The sequence below is a fragment of the Cetorhinus maximus genome, unplaced genomic scaffold (assembly GCF_964194155.1).
Source record: "Cetorhinus maximus unplaced genomic scaffold, sCetMax3.hap1.1 HAP1_SCAFFOLD_260, whole genome shotgun sequence".
Lineage (NCBI taxonomy): Eukaryota > Metazoa > Chordata > Chondrichthyes > Lamniformes > Cetorhinidae > Cetorhinus > Cetorhinus maximus.
This window is the reverse complement of record NW_027596220.1, coordinates 75,988-92,692: the sequence shown is the minus strand read 5'-3', so window position 1 is coordinate 92,692 and position 16,705 is coordinate 75,988. Positions and strand designations below refer to the sequence as shown.

Here is a 16,705-nt window from a genome sequence, read left to right as displayed (position 1 = left end):
AATATTAGATTCATTCGATTATTGAATATTCTGACGGTTTATTGGCTCAGCACTTCCGGCGGACATTTTGGGGAGAGGGAAGGAGACGAAAGTGAAGTGGCGACCCCGAGAATGAGGTTATGACCCGGGAAATGATTCCCCGGAGGTCACCGCTGGGACGGAGACACAGGGCATCACGTGACAGGCTGGGCTGTGAGAGTCAATGGAGTAGAACAGTGAGCAAAGCAATATTAATATATTAATAATAACTGGAGACTCTTTGGAGCAGAATAGAGAGTGAAACAATATTAATATATTAATAATAACTGGAGACTCTTTGGAGCAGAATAGAGAGTGAAACAATATTAATATATTAATAATGTCTGGAGACTCAATGGAGCAGAATAGAGAGCGAAGCAATGTTAATATATTAATAATAACTGGAGACTCAATGGAGAATAGAGAGTGAAACAATATTAATAATATCTGGAGATTCAATGGAGCAGAACAGAGAAGAAAGCAATATTAATATATTACTAATAACTGGAGACTCAATGGAGCAGAACAGAGAGCGAAGCAATATTAATATATTAATAATAACTGGAGACGCAATGGAGCAGAATAGAGAGCGAAGCAATATTAATATATTAATAATAGCTGGAGACTCAATGGAGCAGAATAGAGAGCGAAACAATATTAATATAGTAATAATAGCTGGAGACACAATGGAGCAGAATAGAGACCGAAACAATATTAATATATTAATAATAACTGGAGACGCAATGGAGCAGAATAGAGAGCGAAACAATATTAATATATTAATAATAACTGGAGACGCAATGGAGCAGAATAGAGAGCGAAGCAATATTAATATATTAATAATAACTGGAGACTCAATGGAGCAGAACAGAGAGCGAAGAAATATTAATATATTAATAATAACTGGAGAGTCAGTGGAGCATAATAGAGAGTGAAACAATATTCATAATAACTGGAGACTCAATGGAGCAGAACAGAGAGTGAAACAATATTAATATATTAATAATGTCTGGAGACTCAATGGAGCAGAATAGAGAGCGATGCAATATTAATATATTAATAATAACTGGAGACTCAATGGAGAATAGAGAGTGAAACAATATTAATAATATCTGGAGACTCAATGGAGCAGAATAGAGAGCGAAGCAATATTAATATATTAATAATAGCTGGAAACTCAATGGAGCAGAATAGAGAGCGAAACAATATTAATATTTTAATAATAGCTGGAGACACAATGGAGCAGAATAGAGAGCGAAACAGTATTAATATATTAATAATAGCTGGAGACACAATGGAGCAGAATAGAGAGCGAAACAATATTAATAATAACTGGAGACTCCATGGAGCAGAACAGAGAGCGAAACAATATTAATAATAACTGGAGACAAAATGGAGCAGAATAGAGAGGGAAACAATATTAATATATTAATTACAACTGGAGACAACTGAGCAGAATAGAGAGCGAAACAATATTAATATATTAATAATAACTGGAGACTCAATGGAGCAGAATAGAGAGCGAAACAATATTAATATATTAAGAATAACTGGAAACTGGTTGGAGTGGAATAATGAGCGAAACAACATTTATATGTTAAAAATAATTGGAGATTCAATGGAGCAGAATATAGAACGAAGTAAAATTAATATATTTATAACAACTGGAGACTCAATGGAGCAAAATAGAGAGCGAAGCAATGTTAATATATTAATAATAACTGGAGACTCGATGGTGCAATACAGAAAGCGAAGCAACATTTATATATTAATAATGTGGAGACTCAATGGAGCAGAAGAGGGAACGAAGCAAAATTAATATATTTATAACTGGCGACTCAATGGAGCAGAATAGAGAGCGAATCAAAATTAATATATTAATAATAACTGGAGACTCAATGGAGCAGAATAGAGAGAAAACCGATACTCGATGCGGCGATGGGGTAGTGGTGTTGTCATTGGATTACCCGAAACCCAGCAGCACTTTCTGGACACCCGACTTCGAATCCTCACCGCGGCAAATGGTGGAATCTGAATTAAATAAATATCTGGAATAAAAAGTCTAATAATGACCATGAAACTATTGTTGTAAAAACGCATCTGGTTCACTAATGTCCTTTAGAAAATCCGACCTTACCTGGTCTGATCTGCAGGCGGCTTCCACAGCAAAGTGGTTGAATCTTAAAGATGCCTCTGAAAAAGGGCAATAAATGCTGGCCGGGCCAGCGACGCGCCCACATCCCATGAATGAATAACTGCAGAGTCAATGGAGCAGAACAGCGAGAAAATCGATATTAGTATGTGAATAAGAACTGGAGACTGATCTTCCGTTTAATCACTGGCATAAAACAACTTTAATACCTGAATAATTGCTAAATTCTGGTTTATGTTAGATAACAGTCCACAAGTTTAAAATACAAAGTGTATTGTTTTCAGAAATGATTTACTGATGTTGAGACTTGAATTCCTCTCTAATCCTTCGGTAGATGTAAACGAGCGAATCACCTTCTTGCAGCCAGACTGGACACAAAGTCACCGCATAGCAACTTCTCCCATTTCCAGCGCTGTAACTGCTGGCTGCTATCTCCACCCAGAGGCAGCATGTATCTCTGACAGTGCAGCACTCCCTCAATACTGATACTCCGACAGTGCGGCACTGCCTTAGTTATGACCCTCCGACAGTGCAGCGCTCACTCAATACTAACCCCAGACAGTGCGGCGCTCCCTCAGTACTGACCCCCGACAGTGCAGCACTCCCTCAGTACTGACCCACAGACAGTGCGGCGCTCCCTCAGTACTGACCATCCGACAGTGCGGCGCTCCCTCAGTACTGACCCAAAGACAGAGCGGTACTCCGCCAGTACTGACCCTCGCCAGTGCCGCATTCCCTCTTTACTGAGCCTCCGACAGAGTGGTAACTCCCCGAGTACTGACCCTCAGTTTGATCGGGACCGTGTCCGACCTCCGTTTGCAGATCCAGTGCTGCGGAGCGCTGCACACAGCGTTAGCCCAGGCTCCTCGGCGCAGGGAGACGCAGTTCTTGAACGCTTCCAGCCCGTAGTCGAAGTGACTGTCGGGGCTGCCTTGGTCCCAGAATCTCGGAGAGTTGGAGTGAGGTGGAGCAAACAGAGTTTGAGAGTGAAAATCAAGCGTTCACCCGTCCAGCGCCGGCCCCCAAAATATAGCCTCAGGGGCTGACTGGAAAGAGAGAAATCCCACCCAATTCCCAAGTGAGGCACTATCCAAACCTCGCAGGACAGGTACAGCATGGGGTTAGATACAGAGTAAAGCTCCCTCTACACTCTCCCCATCAAACACTCCCAGGACAGGTACAACACGGGGGTAGATACAGAGTAAACCTCCCTCAACACCGTCCCCATCAAACAATCCCAGGACAGGTACAGCACGGGGTTAGATACAGAGTAAAACTCCCTCTGCACCGTCCCCATCAAACACTCACAGGACAGGTACAGCACGGGGTTAGGTGCAGAATAAATCTCCCTCTGCCCTCTCCACATCAACACTCCCAGGACAGTTACAGCATTGGGTTAGATACAGTGTAATGCTCTCTCTACACAGTCCCCATTAAACACCCCAAGGACTAGTACAGCAAGGGGTTAGATAAAGAGTAACCTCCCACTACGCGGTCCCCTTCAGACACTCCCAGGACAGGTAGATCACAGGATTAAATACAGAATGTGCTCCCTCTACAGTGTACCCATACAACACTCTCAGGACATGTGCAGCACGGGGTTAGATACAAAGCATTGCTCCGTTTACACCCTCCCCATCGAACATTCCTAGGCCTGGTACAGCACAGGGTTAGATAGAGAGTAAAATTCCCTCTAAACTGTCCCCATCAAACACTCCCAGGACAGGTACAGCACGGGGTTAGATACAGAGTAAATGTCCCTCTACACTGTCCCCAACAAACACTCCCAGGACAGGTACAGCACGGGGTTAGATATAAAGCTCCCTCTACACTGTCCACATCAAACACTCCCAGGACAGGTACAGCACGGGGTTAGATACAGAGTGAAGCCACACGACCACTATTGGTGTCCATACCTTCCTGGGTCTCCTCCGCACTCATCTGGTCATTATCCCCTCCGGCGGCCTTTTCCTCTCGCTCCACCTCAACCTGCCTCTCGGCTCACCCCGTGAGCGCTCCTCCAGCAAGCTGTCGTCCTCTTGCTGCCTCCGTCTATCCCAACAACTCCTCCTCAACATCATCCGCCATGTAGGGGGAACTCTCCTCCTCTTCAACAACCCCTGGGCTGATTTACCAATCAGTTCAGACCGATTGTCCCAGCGCCCCTTTTAAAACTGGCTTCACATTCTTCACTTCAGTTTTCTTTGCCTCACCCACACTCTCTGTTTGTTAAAAATATAAATTCAGCCTAAGTAAAGGAGGGGATTATTGTTCTATATCTGCAATCGCCTGGACTAAATCGCGTTTCGAACGAACCAAGCCCTGTGCCTCACTTTTCAATGAGGCTCGTTATTGAGGTTAACCTTTGATTATTAACGGCCAATTCAAGATAGTCTCTCAAAATACTTGGATTATTTACTGCAGATTATTCTGTATTTGGAATTAATAATGTATAGTTCCAATTATGATGTGATTGGATTTGGTTTGCCGATATATGTCAAAGGATAAAGTGATTACTTATTTATTTCTGAATTAACAAGTTTAAGTAAATGCAGATTAACTCTTCCGCATCATTGCCGGATCAGTAAGAGATTATTTTTTAAACACCTTCACAAAGTTTGAGAATGAGTTTTAAATATTTCGATAAATTACTAAACGTTCACCTAAATCATAAATTATTTTGTTTGTTAGATTATTACTGATCGATTCGGAATAATTTATTGAAATAGCGAAAAAATGTGAAATAATAAATATTTCTTGAATACAAAGGTTAAATATGATCATGAAATATTCAATAAAATTCTTAAATGTGTACAACAAGTATTAAATATTTATGTTGTTGTTTAACTATTGATAATACAGACTGAGAAAATTAATGATGGGTTATTTAATGAACGAGTTGATTCAGAGAACAAACACAAATTTTGATAAATTAATTATAAGTACTAAAAACCTGACAAATGTATTATTTAGGCAGAAAAAGGCAAGTTTAGATTAGTTATATTATGAGTATTATGTATTAAGCTGAGTTATACCATTGATTGTGCAAATGTTTACTGATTATTACAGACTTAGCCAGGCTAATAAACGGTAAATTGTTCTAATGTATTGGAACAACACAAATTTACATAACTACAGTTATTAAATATATAGCTGAGTTAATATTAGGTTATGCTAATTCTTACAAACCTTTACAATCTTATCAATACGAAAATATCAGTCATTTATTGAAAAGTTGTGATAGAACAAAGAGAAGTTTAGGGAAAAAAAATGCTGTTAAGCATGAAGCCAAGTTATTATTAAAAGCAAGTTTTATTTAATTTTAGAATGAGCTGTTGTTTACTGATTAATATAGATTAATTGAAAGTACTGGATTATTTAAATATGTTAATTGGTAGACTAAAGACATGTTTAAAGAAAATTAAATATTTTTACGAATTGTTAATTGTTAATTGTTAATTAACAGAACAAAAGCAAGTGTAAATCGAATGTTCCAAATCTGCCAATTGATACAAATGCACGTTTAGATAAATTAAATATTAACATTAAATTAATATATCGAGAAACAAATATTAACATTAAATTAATACATCGAGAAAAAAATTATTCGTTTAAATTTAATTTGTAAATGTTTGAATCGAGAGAAAAAACACTACTTTGAATGTATTTAATATTAGTCCTGACTACATTAATTGACAGAAGGCATACAAGTTCAGATAACTTGAATATTAATACTAAATGTGTTAAGTGACAGAACAACCACAAGTTTAGATAAAGTAAATCTAATTATTAATTTGTTGACTGACAAGACAAATCCAAGTTTAGGTAAAACAAATGTGTGTACTAAATATTTTAAAAGATTGGGAAAAGCAGAGTTGCTTATTAAACGCGGTAATTTGTTGATCAAATGCAAAGCTGGACAAAGTAAACCTGAAGATTAGATGTTCAGCCAAATTGTTATTTGGGCTGCGCCGGTCATTTGATGATTGTTGACGGTTGAGCAGAGCAAGAAGTGAATTATTTGGTGAAGATTTACTAAGATATTGAAGGGGTTCACGAGCTAGAGACGGTTATTTATGCTAAGAAACTGACCAATTATTAAATTTATTATTGTAAATGAATCTGCAATAATATGTTAAACTGAATACTGAAAATATACATGCCAAAATATATTAAATGTATTACTGAAATTAAATCATCAACAGTTATCAAAGTACCTATTGAAATTAAATATACCTACCAAAATGTATTAAATTAAACATCAACATTGAATAAATCTGCTATATGTTTATATTAATTGGTGGAAGGCACTCACATTTAGGCAAATTGAATATTATTACCATGTGTTAAGGGACAGAACCAACACAAGTTTAATTAGAGTAAAAGCGATTATTAAATATGTTAATTGACAGGAATATATCGATTTAAAGAAATCATCTAAAATATATTACATTTGAAAATTAAATTAATTAAATCTCACAAAATAGATTAAATTAAATTAACAGAACAAATGCAAGTTTAAATGGAATATGATTATTAAATCTGCCAAATGATTCCAACGCAAGTTTAGATAAATTAAATGTCAATACTATATGCATTAATTGACAGAACACACACACACACACGTTTGAAATAAGATTACTTTGTTAATCAATAGGAAACAGCACGAGTGGAGATTACTTACTATTGGTATGTTAATTGACAGAGGACACAATTTTAGACAACTTGAACACCAAGGAGGGGGTGTCAGCTGTGGCTCAGTTCATAGCACCCTCGCCATTGAATCAGAGGGTTGTGGGTTCATGTCCCACTCCTGGAAAACCAAGAACTGTGTGATTGTACTCGAAAGAGTTGCAATCTGTGACTGTTGATAACTCGAAAGAGTTTGAACACCAAGGAGGAGGTGTCAGCTGTGGCTCAGTTCATAGCACCCTCACCTTTGAATCAGAGGGTTGTGGGTTCACGTCCCACTCCCGGAAACCAAGAACTGTGATTGTACTCGAAAGAGTTGCAATCTGTGACTGTTGATAACTCGAAAGAGTTGAACACCAATTCTAAATAGGTTCACTGGCAGAACAAATGCCAGTTTAGATAATGTAAACCTGATTATTAAATATGTGAACTGAGGGAACAAACTCAAGTTTTGGCTGAATATCTAGTAAATATTAACATTAAATACGTCAGTTGACAGATCAAAGTAACATGTTTCAATCTGATTATTAAATGTGTTAATCGACAGCGTGAAAAAGACACGAGTTTGTACAAACTGATCAATGAAACTTAAATGTTGCAATTAAATCTGTCCATATATTAATTCACAGAACAAACACAAATTTAAACTGAATATGATTATTAAAACTGTTCAGTTGAGGTAAATCTCAATTTTATATAAACATTAACATTAAATCTGTTTAAATGTGATTGGAATTCAATAGATATTGAACTGATATTAATTTAATATTGAAATTAAACCCGCCAAATGGTGAATTGAAGCTTTGAATTGTAATTATCTGATAGAAAGTATCAGGATTCCTCAGGGAAATTGCTGAATGTTGGATTATGTTAATATTTGGGGGAATTAATTAGTATTTTTGAACATTTGAGTTTAGGGGATGTTAATGGTTAATTGACGATTATCGGTTGCCCTCCGGCTAATTTCTATCACTTATTGAATAATCCTCCCTCTGAGGCACCGACAGAGGCTGCCTCCGGGACCAGGCCGCAAAAAGAGCCTGGGCCTCTCCCCGCGGTGCCAGAGGGAGTTAGGCCGCGCCAAGCACACGCCGCCCGGCTCCAGAGCGGATCGCCACCGCCGCCATCTTAGGTAAGGCTGGGACAGGCAGAGAAGTTCTCCAGGGGCGACGGAGGAAAGGGCGTAGCCTCGGACGGCCATGACGTCACAGCAAGCGACTATTGCGTCTGTCATCGCAATAAGGAGGGAGCTGCGTGAGCAGCGAAGATACCCATGGACACCAGAGGGTGAGAACAACCCAGTGTGAAACTAGAGGAGGAAATTAATTAATAAATTAGAGAGAGAGAGTAACCCAGTGTGAAAATAGAGGAGGAGATTAATTAATAAATTAGAGAGAGAGAGTAACCCAGTGTGAAAATAGAGGAGGAGATTAATTAATAAATTAGAGAGAGTAACCCAGTGTGAAAATAGAGGAGGAGATTAATTAATAAATTAGAGAGAGAGAGTAACCCAGTGTGAAAATAGAGGAGGAGATTAATTAATAAATTAGAGAGAGAGAGTAACACAGTGTGAAAATAGAGGAGGAAATTAATTAATAAATTAGAGAGAGAGAGTAACCCAGTGTGAAAATAGAGGAGGAAATTAATTAATAAATTAGAGAGAGAGAGTAACGCAGTGTGAAAATAGAGGAGGAAATTAATTAATAAATTAGAGAGAGAGAGTAACCCAGTGTGAAAATAGAGGAGAACATTAATTAATAAATTAGAGAGAGAGAGTAACCCAGTGTGAAAATAGAGGAGGAAATTAATTAATAAATTAGAGAGAGATAGAGAGAGAGTAACCCAGTGTGAAAATAGAGGAGGAAATTAATTAATAAATTAGAGAGCGAATAACCCAGTGTGAAAATAGAGGAGGAAATTAATTAATAAATTACAGAGAGAGTAACCCAGTGTGAAAATAGAGGAGGAAATTAATTAATAAATTATAGAGAGAGAGACAGAGTAACCCAGTGTGAAAATAGAGGAGGAAATTAATTAACAATTTAGAGAGAGAGTAACCCAGTGTGAAAATAGAGGACGAAATTAATTAATAAGTTAGAGAGAGAGCGAGTAACCCAGTGTGAAAATAGAAGAGGAAATTAATTAATAAATTAGAGAGAGAGAGATTGTAACCCAGTGTAAAAATAGAGGAGGAAATTAATTAATAAATTAGAGAGAGAGAGAATAACCCATTGTGAAAATAGAGGAGGAAATAAATTAATAAATTCCACAGAGAGGGAGAGAGAGTAACCCAGTGTTAAAATAGAGGAGGAAGTTAATAAATGAATTAGAGAGAGAGAGGGTAACCCAGTATGAAAATAGAGGAGGAAATTAATTAGTAAATTAGAGATAGAGAGTAACCCATTGTTAAATTGGAGGAGGAAATTAATTAATCAATTAGAGAGATAGAGAGAGTAACCCAGTGTGAAATTAGAGGAAAACATTAATTAATAAATTAGAAAGAGAGAGAGAGTGTAACCCAGTGTGAAAATAGAGGAGGAAATTAAGTAATAAATTAGAGAGAGAGAGAGAGAGAGTAACCCAGTTTGAAAATAGAGGATGAAATTAATTAACAAATTAGAGGGAGAGAGAGAAACCCAGTGTGAAAATAGAGGAGGAAATTAATTAATAAATTAGAGAGAGAGAGAGAGTAACCCAGTTTGAAAATAGAGGAGGAAATTAATTAACAAATTAGAGGGAGAGAGAGAGGGAAACCCAGTGTGAAAATAGGGGAGGAAATTAATTAATAAATTAGAGAGAGAGAGAGTGAGAGAGAGTAACCCAGTGTGAAAATAGAGGAGGAAATTAATTAATAAAATAGAGAGAAAGTAACCCAGTGTGAAAATAGAGGAGGAAATTAATTAATAAATTAGAGAGAGAGGGAATAGCCCAGTGTGAAAATAGAGGAGGAAATACATTAATAAATTCGAGAGAGAGGGAGAGAGAGTAACCCAGTGTGAAAATAGAGGAGGAAGTTAATAAATGAATTAGAGAGAGAGAGGGTAACCCATTGTGAAATTAGAGGAGGAAATTAATTAATCAATTAGAGAGATAGAGAGAGAGTATCCCAGTGTGTAAAGAGGAGGAAATTAATTAATAAATTAGAGGGAGAGAGTAACCCAGTGTGAAAATAGTGGAGAAAATTACTGAATAAATTAGAGAGAGAGAGAGAGTGTGTGTAACCCAGTGTGAAAATAGGGGACAACATTAAGTAATAAATTAGAAAGAGAGAGAGTAACCCAGTGTGAAAATAGAGCAGGAAATGAAGTAATAAATTAGAGAGAGAGAGAGAGAGAGAGAGAGCAACCCAGTTTGAAAATAGAGGAGGAACTTAATTAACAAATTAGAGGGAGAGAGAGAGAGAGAGGGACCCAGTGTGCAAGTAGAGGAAAAGTACAAATAATGAGTTAGGCAGAGAGGTAAAGCAACACAGTGTGCAAATACAAGAAGAATGTAATAACTTACTTACAGAGAGCAATTCAGTGTGCAAATAGAGGAGGAACATAATAAATAAATGAGAGAGCAAACCAGTGTGCAAATAGAGGAGGAATGTAATTAATAAGTTCGAGAGAGAGAGAAACCCAATGTGAAAATAGGAGGAATGTGAATAATTAGAAAGAGTGACCCAGTGTGAAAATAGAGGACAAATGTGATTAATAAATTCAAGAGTGAGAGAATAACCCTGTGTGAAAATAGAGGACGAATGTGATTAATAAATTAGAGAGAGAGTAACCCAATGTGAAAATAGACGAGGAATGTAATTAATAAATTAGATAGTGAGATACCCAGTGTGAAAATAGAGGAGGCATTTAATTAATGATTTAGAGAGAGAGTGAGAGAGTAACCCATTGTGAAAATAGGAGGGATGAGAATAATAAATTAGAGAGTAACCAAGTGTGACAGTAGAGGAGGAACATAATTAATAAATTAGAGAGAGGGCACACAGCTTGAAAATAGAGGAAGAATGTAATTAATACATTACAGAGACCAACCCAGTGTGAAAATAGAGGAGGAATGTGATTGATAAGAGAGAGAGAGTTAGACCCATTGTGATTACATAGGAAGAGTGTAATTAATAAATTAGAGAGAGAGAAAGGCGGCATGAAAATAGAGGAGGAAAGTAAGTAATAAATTACAGAGACAGACCTGGTTTGAAAATAGTGGAGGAATATTATTAATAAATTAGGGAGGGGGAGCAACCAAATGTGAGTACAGTGGAGGAAACTAATTAATAAATGAGAGAGGAAGTCAGAGTGAAAATATAGGAGGGACGTAATTAATACATTAGATAGAGAGAGAGAGAGAGTGAGGAACACAGCTTGAAAATATAGGATGAATGCAATAAATACATTAGAGATACAGAGTAAGTTGCTGTGAAAATAGAGGAGGAAAGTAATTAATAAATAAGAGCGAGAGAAACTCAGAGTGCAAATAGAAGAGGAATGCAATGAATCAATTAGAGAGAACAGCCCACTGTGTAATTGGGGAAAAATAATTAATAAATGAGAGAGCAGCCCAGTGTGCAAATAGAGGAGGATGTAATTAAGAAATGGGAGAGCAGCCGAGTGGACAATTAGGTGAAATGTAATAAATAACAGAGAGAGCGAGAGACAGCACACCACTATGCAAATATAGGAAGAATGTAATTAATAAATTAGAGGGAGAGAGAGAGTAACCCAGTGTGCAAATAGAGGAATGGTACAAATAATGAGTTAGGGGGAGAGAAAGCAACACAGTTGGCAAATACAAGAGGAATGAAATAAATCAGTTAGAGAGAGCAATTCACTGTGCAAATAGAGCAGTAACATGAATAAATAAATGAGAGAGAGAGCAAACCTGCATTAAATAGAGGAGAATCGTAAGTATTAAATTAGAGAACGAGAGAGACAGCAGCCCAGTGTGAAAATAGACGAGGAATGTGATTAATAAAGTAGGGTGAGAGAGAGACCCAGTGTGAAAATAGATGACGAATGCAATTAATATATTAGAGAGAAAGAGAGATTAACCCATTGTGCAAATAGGAGGGATGTGATTAATAAATTAAAGAGAGAGAGTAAACAAGTGTGACAATAGAGATGGAGTTCAATTAATACATTAGAGAGAGAGAGAAACTGCCGTGAAAATAGAGGAGGAATGTAATTAATAAATTTGGGAGAGAGGGAGTAACCGAGTGTGAAAATAGAGGAGGAATGTAATTAATGACTTTTGGAGAGGGATAGAGAGAGTAAACGAGTGTGAAAACAGAGGAGGAATGTGATTAATATATTACAGAGAGAATGAGAGACCCAGTGTGACAATAGAGGAGGAATGTAATTATTGTATTAGAGAGAGAGAGAGAGCAAACCGGTGTGAATATAGAGGAGGAATGTCATTAATAAATTAGTGGAAGAGAAAGAGCTTAACCCAGTGTGAAAATAGATGAGGAATGTAAGTAATAAATTAGAGAGAGAGAGTAACCAATTATGCAAATAGAAGAGGAATGCAATTAATAAATGAGAGAGAGAGCAACCCACTGTGAAAATAGAGGAGGAATGTACTAAATAAATTAGAGAGAGAAAATCCCATTGTCAAAATAGAGGAGGAATGCAATTAATAAATTGGAGAGAGAGAGCATCCCAGTGTGAAAATAGAGTAGGAATGCAATTAATGTATTAGAGGGAGAGAGATCAACCAGTGTGAAAATAGAGGAGGGATGTAATTAATAAATTAGAGCAACAGGGCATCCCAGTGTGCAAATAGTGGGATATAAATAATAAATGAGAGAGAGTAACCCAGTCTGCAAATAGTGGGATATAAATAATAAATGAGAGAGAGTAACCCAGTCTGCAAATAGTGGGATAACAATAATAAATGAGAGAGAGTAACCCAGTGTGAAACCCATTGCAATTCATAAATTAGAGAGAGAGAGCAACCCAAATTGCAAAGAGTGGAGGAATGTATTAATGAATTGGAGAAAGAGAGAGGGACTCAGTGTGAAAGTAGAGGAAAAATGCAAATAATGAATTAGATAGAGACAGAGACAGCAACCCAGTGTGCAAAGACAGGAGGAATGTAAGTTATAAATTAGAGAGAGGGAGGGGTATCAATGCTATGTGGTAATAGAGCTGTAAATATGAATAGCGAGAGAGATTCTGATTCTGACCTAGAAATATTCTGTTAAGCAGGCAGCTGCCTTAAGAAGGCTGGAGATTTCTGAGACAGATCCAAAAGTGAGTATGTTTGGCAATTTGGTTCATTTTGAGAATTTGCATGGTAAATATGTTTCACGTTCATTTTTAGAATAAGGGTCAGAACCTGGCCATGAACTCCCAGATTTTTAAGTAAGATAACTGAACAAATAATTGTCTCTTTTTTAAATCACCTTAGCCTGAATAGTTTTTGTCGACTGTAGCAGGAACCACAGGTAGAGAGGACCTCATCACAGCTCAACATAAGACAGGAGCTTTTACAGTGTGCAGTCAGTAATAACACACAGTCAGTGAGAGGAGACATTGGCCTGAGTTAAACACAGACTGAGTGAGTATATTTATGTATTTGGTTTAAAGTGAGAATTAAAATGTTAAATGTGTTTCAGGTTCAGTTGTGGAGTTAGTCAGATTCCGGCCTGGAACTAACAGATGTTTCAGTAAGTTAAATAGTTACAGCAAATGTCTCTGGTTTTAGTCACAGCAAGAGAACATTTAATTGGGAGGAAAGTTTAGAAAATTATTCACTTAATCATTTATGCAGTCTGAAACCCATCAATGTCACCCTGCTCTGTCACTCCTGACTGTACAGTAGTCACTACATCACACTCCCCTCACTCACTGCATCACACTCCCCTCACTCACGACATCTGACTTCCCTCAGACACTACCTCCCACTCCCTCAGTCACTACATCCCACTCCCCTCAGCTGCTGCATCCCTCTCCCCTCATGCATGCCACCCCTGTCCCCTCAGCCTCTCCATCCCACTCCCTAAAGTGTGAGTTTACAGCAACCGGATTGTGTGAAGATTTTTAGTAGAATATTCACTCCAGGCTGATACCTGTTATTTTTGATCCTGTTGGGCCAGATGATAGAGCGACTGTGGATTCTTGAGTGTTCCTCAGGTTCTGGAGTTGGTGTTGACCCTGGATCTGAAGTGAAGTAAAGTGACATAGGAGATTGCAAGACATGGGAGATTGCAGAGGATGGATCACCGCAAGAGAGCGTTAACTTGGTAGGAAAGTTTATAAAATTATTCACTTCATCATTTATACAGTCTGAAACCCACCAAAGTCTGAACCCCATCAATGTCGCCCCTCTCTGTACCACAGTCAGTAACTCCCAATCTCCTCACTCAATATATCCCACTCCCCTCACTCACTAAACCCCACTACCCTCGGTCACTGATTTCCATCAGTCCCAGTTCCACCCCACATAGTTACTACATCCCACTCCCTTCAGTATGAGATTGCATGATTATGTTGTGTGAAGATTATTTTGTAGAATATCCCCTCCAGACTGATACCTGTTATTTCAGATCCTGTTGGGGTCGATGATGCAGGGACAGTGAATTCTCGAGTCAAGTGTTCCTCAGATTGCGCAGTTGGTGTTGGCTCTGGATCTACAATGAGGTAAGGAGACATGGAAGATATCAGAGTGTTTCACATCAAGAGATCATTTACTCGGTTGCAAAGTTCAGAAAATGAATCACTTCATCTTTCATACAATCTGAAACCCACCAATGCCTGCCTGCTCTCTAAACCCTCACTGAACACCTGTCACTACCTCCCACTCTCCTCCTTCACTTATTCTGCTCTTCTCAGTCCCTACATCCAATCCCCACAGTCACTGCACCCCACTCCCCGCAGTCACTGCATCCCACTCCCCTCAGTCACTGCACCCCACTCCCCTCAGTCACTGCACGCCACTCCCCTCAGTCACTGCATCCCACTCCCCACAGTCACAGCACCCCACTCCCCTCAGTCACTGCACCCACTCCCCTCAGTCACAGCACCACACTCCCCTCAGTCACTGCATCCCACTCCCCTCAGTCACTGCACGCCACTCCCCTCAGTCACTGCATCCCACTCCCCTCAGTCACTGCACCCCACTCCCCTCAGTCACTGCACCCACTCCCCTCAGTCACAGCACCACACTCCCCTCAGTCACTGCACCCCACTCCCCTCAGTCACAGCACCCCACTCCCCTCAGTTCCTGCACCCCACTACCCTCAGTCACTGCAACCCATTCCCCTCAGTCACTGCACCCCGCTCCCCTCAGTCACTGCACCCCACTCCCCTCAGTCACTGCACCCCACTCCCCTCAGTCGATGCACCCCACTCCACTCACTCACTGCATCACTCTCCCCTCACTCGCTGCATCACTCTCCCCTCAGTCACTCCATCACACTCCCCTCAGTCACTGCATCACACTCCCCTCAGTCACCGCATCACACTCCCCTCAGTCACTGCACCCCACTCACTGCATCACACTCCCCTCACTCACTGCATCCCACTCACCTCACTCACTGCATCACACTCCCCTCAGTCACTGCATCCCACTCCCCTCACTCACTGCATCCCACTCCCCTCACTCACTGCATCCCACTCCCCTCACTCACTTCATCCCACTCCCCTCACTCACTGCATCCCACTCCCCTCACTCACTGCATCACACTCCCCTCACTCACTGCATCACACTCCCCTCACTCACTGCATCACACTCCCCTCACTCACTGCATCACGCTCCCCTCACTCACTGCATCACACTCCCCTCAGTCACTGCATCACACTCCCCTCAGTTTTTGCATCACACTCCCCTCACTCACTGCATCACACTCCCCTCACTCACTGCATCACACTCCCCTCACTCACTGCATCACACTCCCCTCAGTCACTGCATCACACTCCCCTCAGTCACTGCATCACATCCCCTCACTCACTGCATCACACTCCCCTCAGTCACTGCACCCCACTCCCCTCATTCACTACACCCCACTCCCCTCAATCACTGCACCCCACTCCCCTCACTCACTGCATCACACTCCCCTCACTCACTGCATCACACTCCTCTCAGTCACTGCATCACACTCCCCTCACTCACTGCACACCACTCCCCTCAGTCACTGCACCCCACTCCCCTCACTCACTGCAGACCACTCCTCTCAGTCACTGCACCCCACTCCCCTCACTCACTGCACCCCACTCCCCTCATTCACTGCACCCCACTCCCCTCACTCACTGCAGACCACTCCTCTCAGTCACTGCACCCCACTCCCCTCAGTCACTGCACCCCACTCCCCTCAGTCACTCACATTCACACTGCTCAGTCATTTCATCCCACTCCGCTCAGTCACTCACATTCACACGTCTCAGTCACTTCATCCTACTCTGCTGACCCACGAGAACCCACTTCTCTCAGTCACTACATGGTATTTGTAGAATACCCCCTCCAGAATGATAACTCTTATTTCAGATGCTGTTGGGCTGGATAATACACGGGCAGTGCAATTGTTAGTAGTATCTTCCTCAGATTTAGAAGTTGTTGATATCCCTGGATCAGCAATGAAGTAAGGAGACATGGGAGATTGACGAGTGCGCAGAACCTCAAGATAGCATTTAATTGGTAGGAAAGTTTAAAAAATGATTCACTTCTCCATTTATACAGTTGGAAACACAACAATGTCACTGTGCTTTCTCCTCCCGAATCTCCAACAGTCACTAAATCACTCACTGCATCCCACTCCAGTCAGTCCCTACATCCCACTCCTGTCAGTCCCTACATCCCAATCCCATCAGTCACTGCACCCCACACCCCTCACTCTCTGCACTCCACTCC

The 16,705-nt window shown here is 40.0% G+C and overlaps 1 long non-coding RNA gene across 1 annotated transcript in view; it reads left to right on the top strand.

The window, feature by feature from the left end:
* LOC144673097 (uncharacterized) overlaps positions 1 to 16,469 on the top strand; it is a 233,114-nt gene extending 216,645 nt beyond the window's left edge. The window contains exons 2-3 of the long non-coding RNA XR_013574255.1: positions 13,066 to 13,110; positions 16,400 to 16,469. This is a non-coding gene — a long non-coding RNA (uncharacterized LOC144673097). The remainder of the gene's footprint in view (positions 1 to 13,065; positions 13,111 to 16,399) is intronic.
* Positions 16,470 to 16,705: the final 236 nt, after the last annotated feature.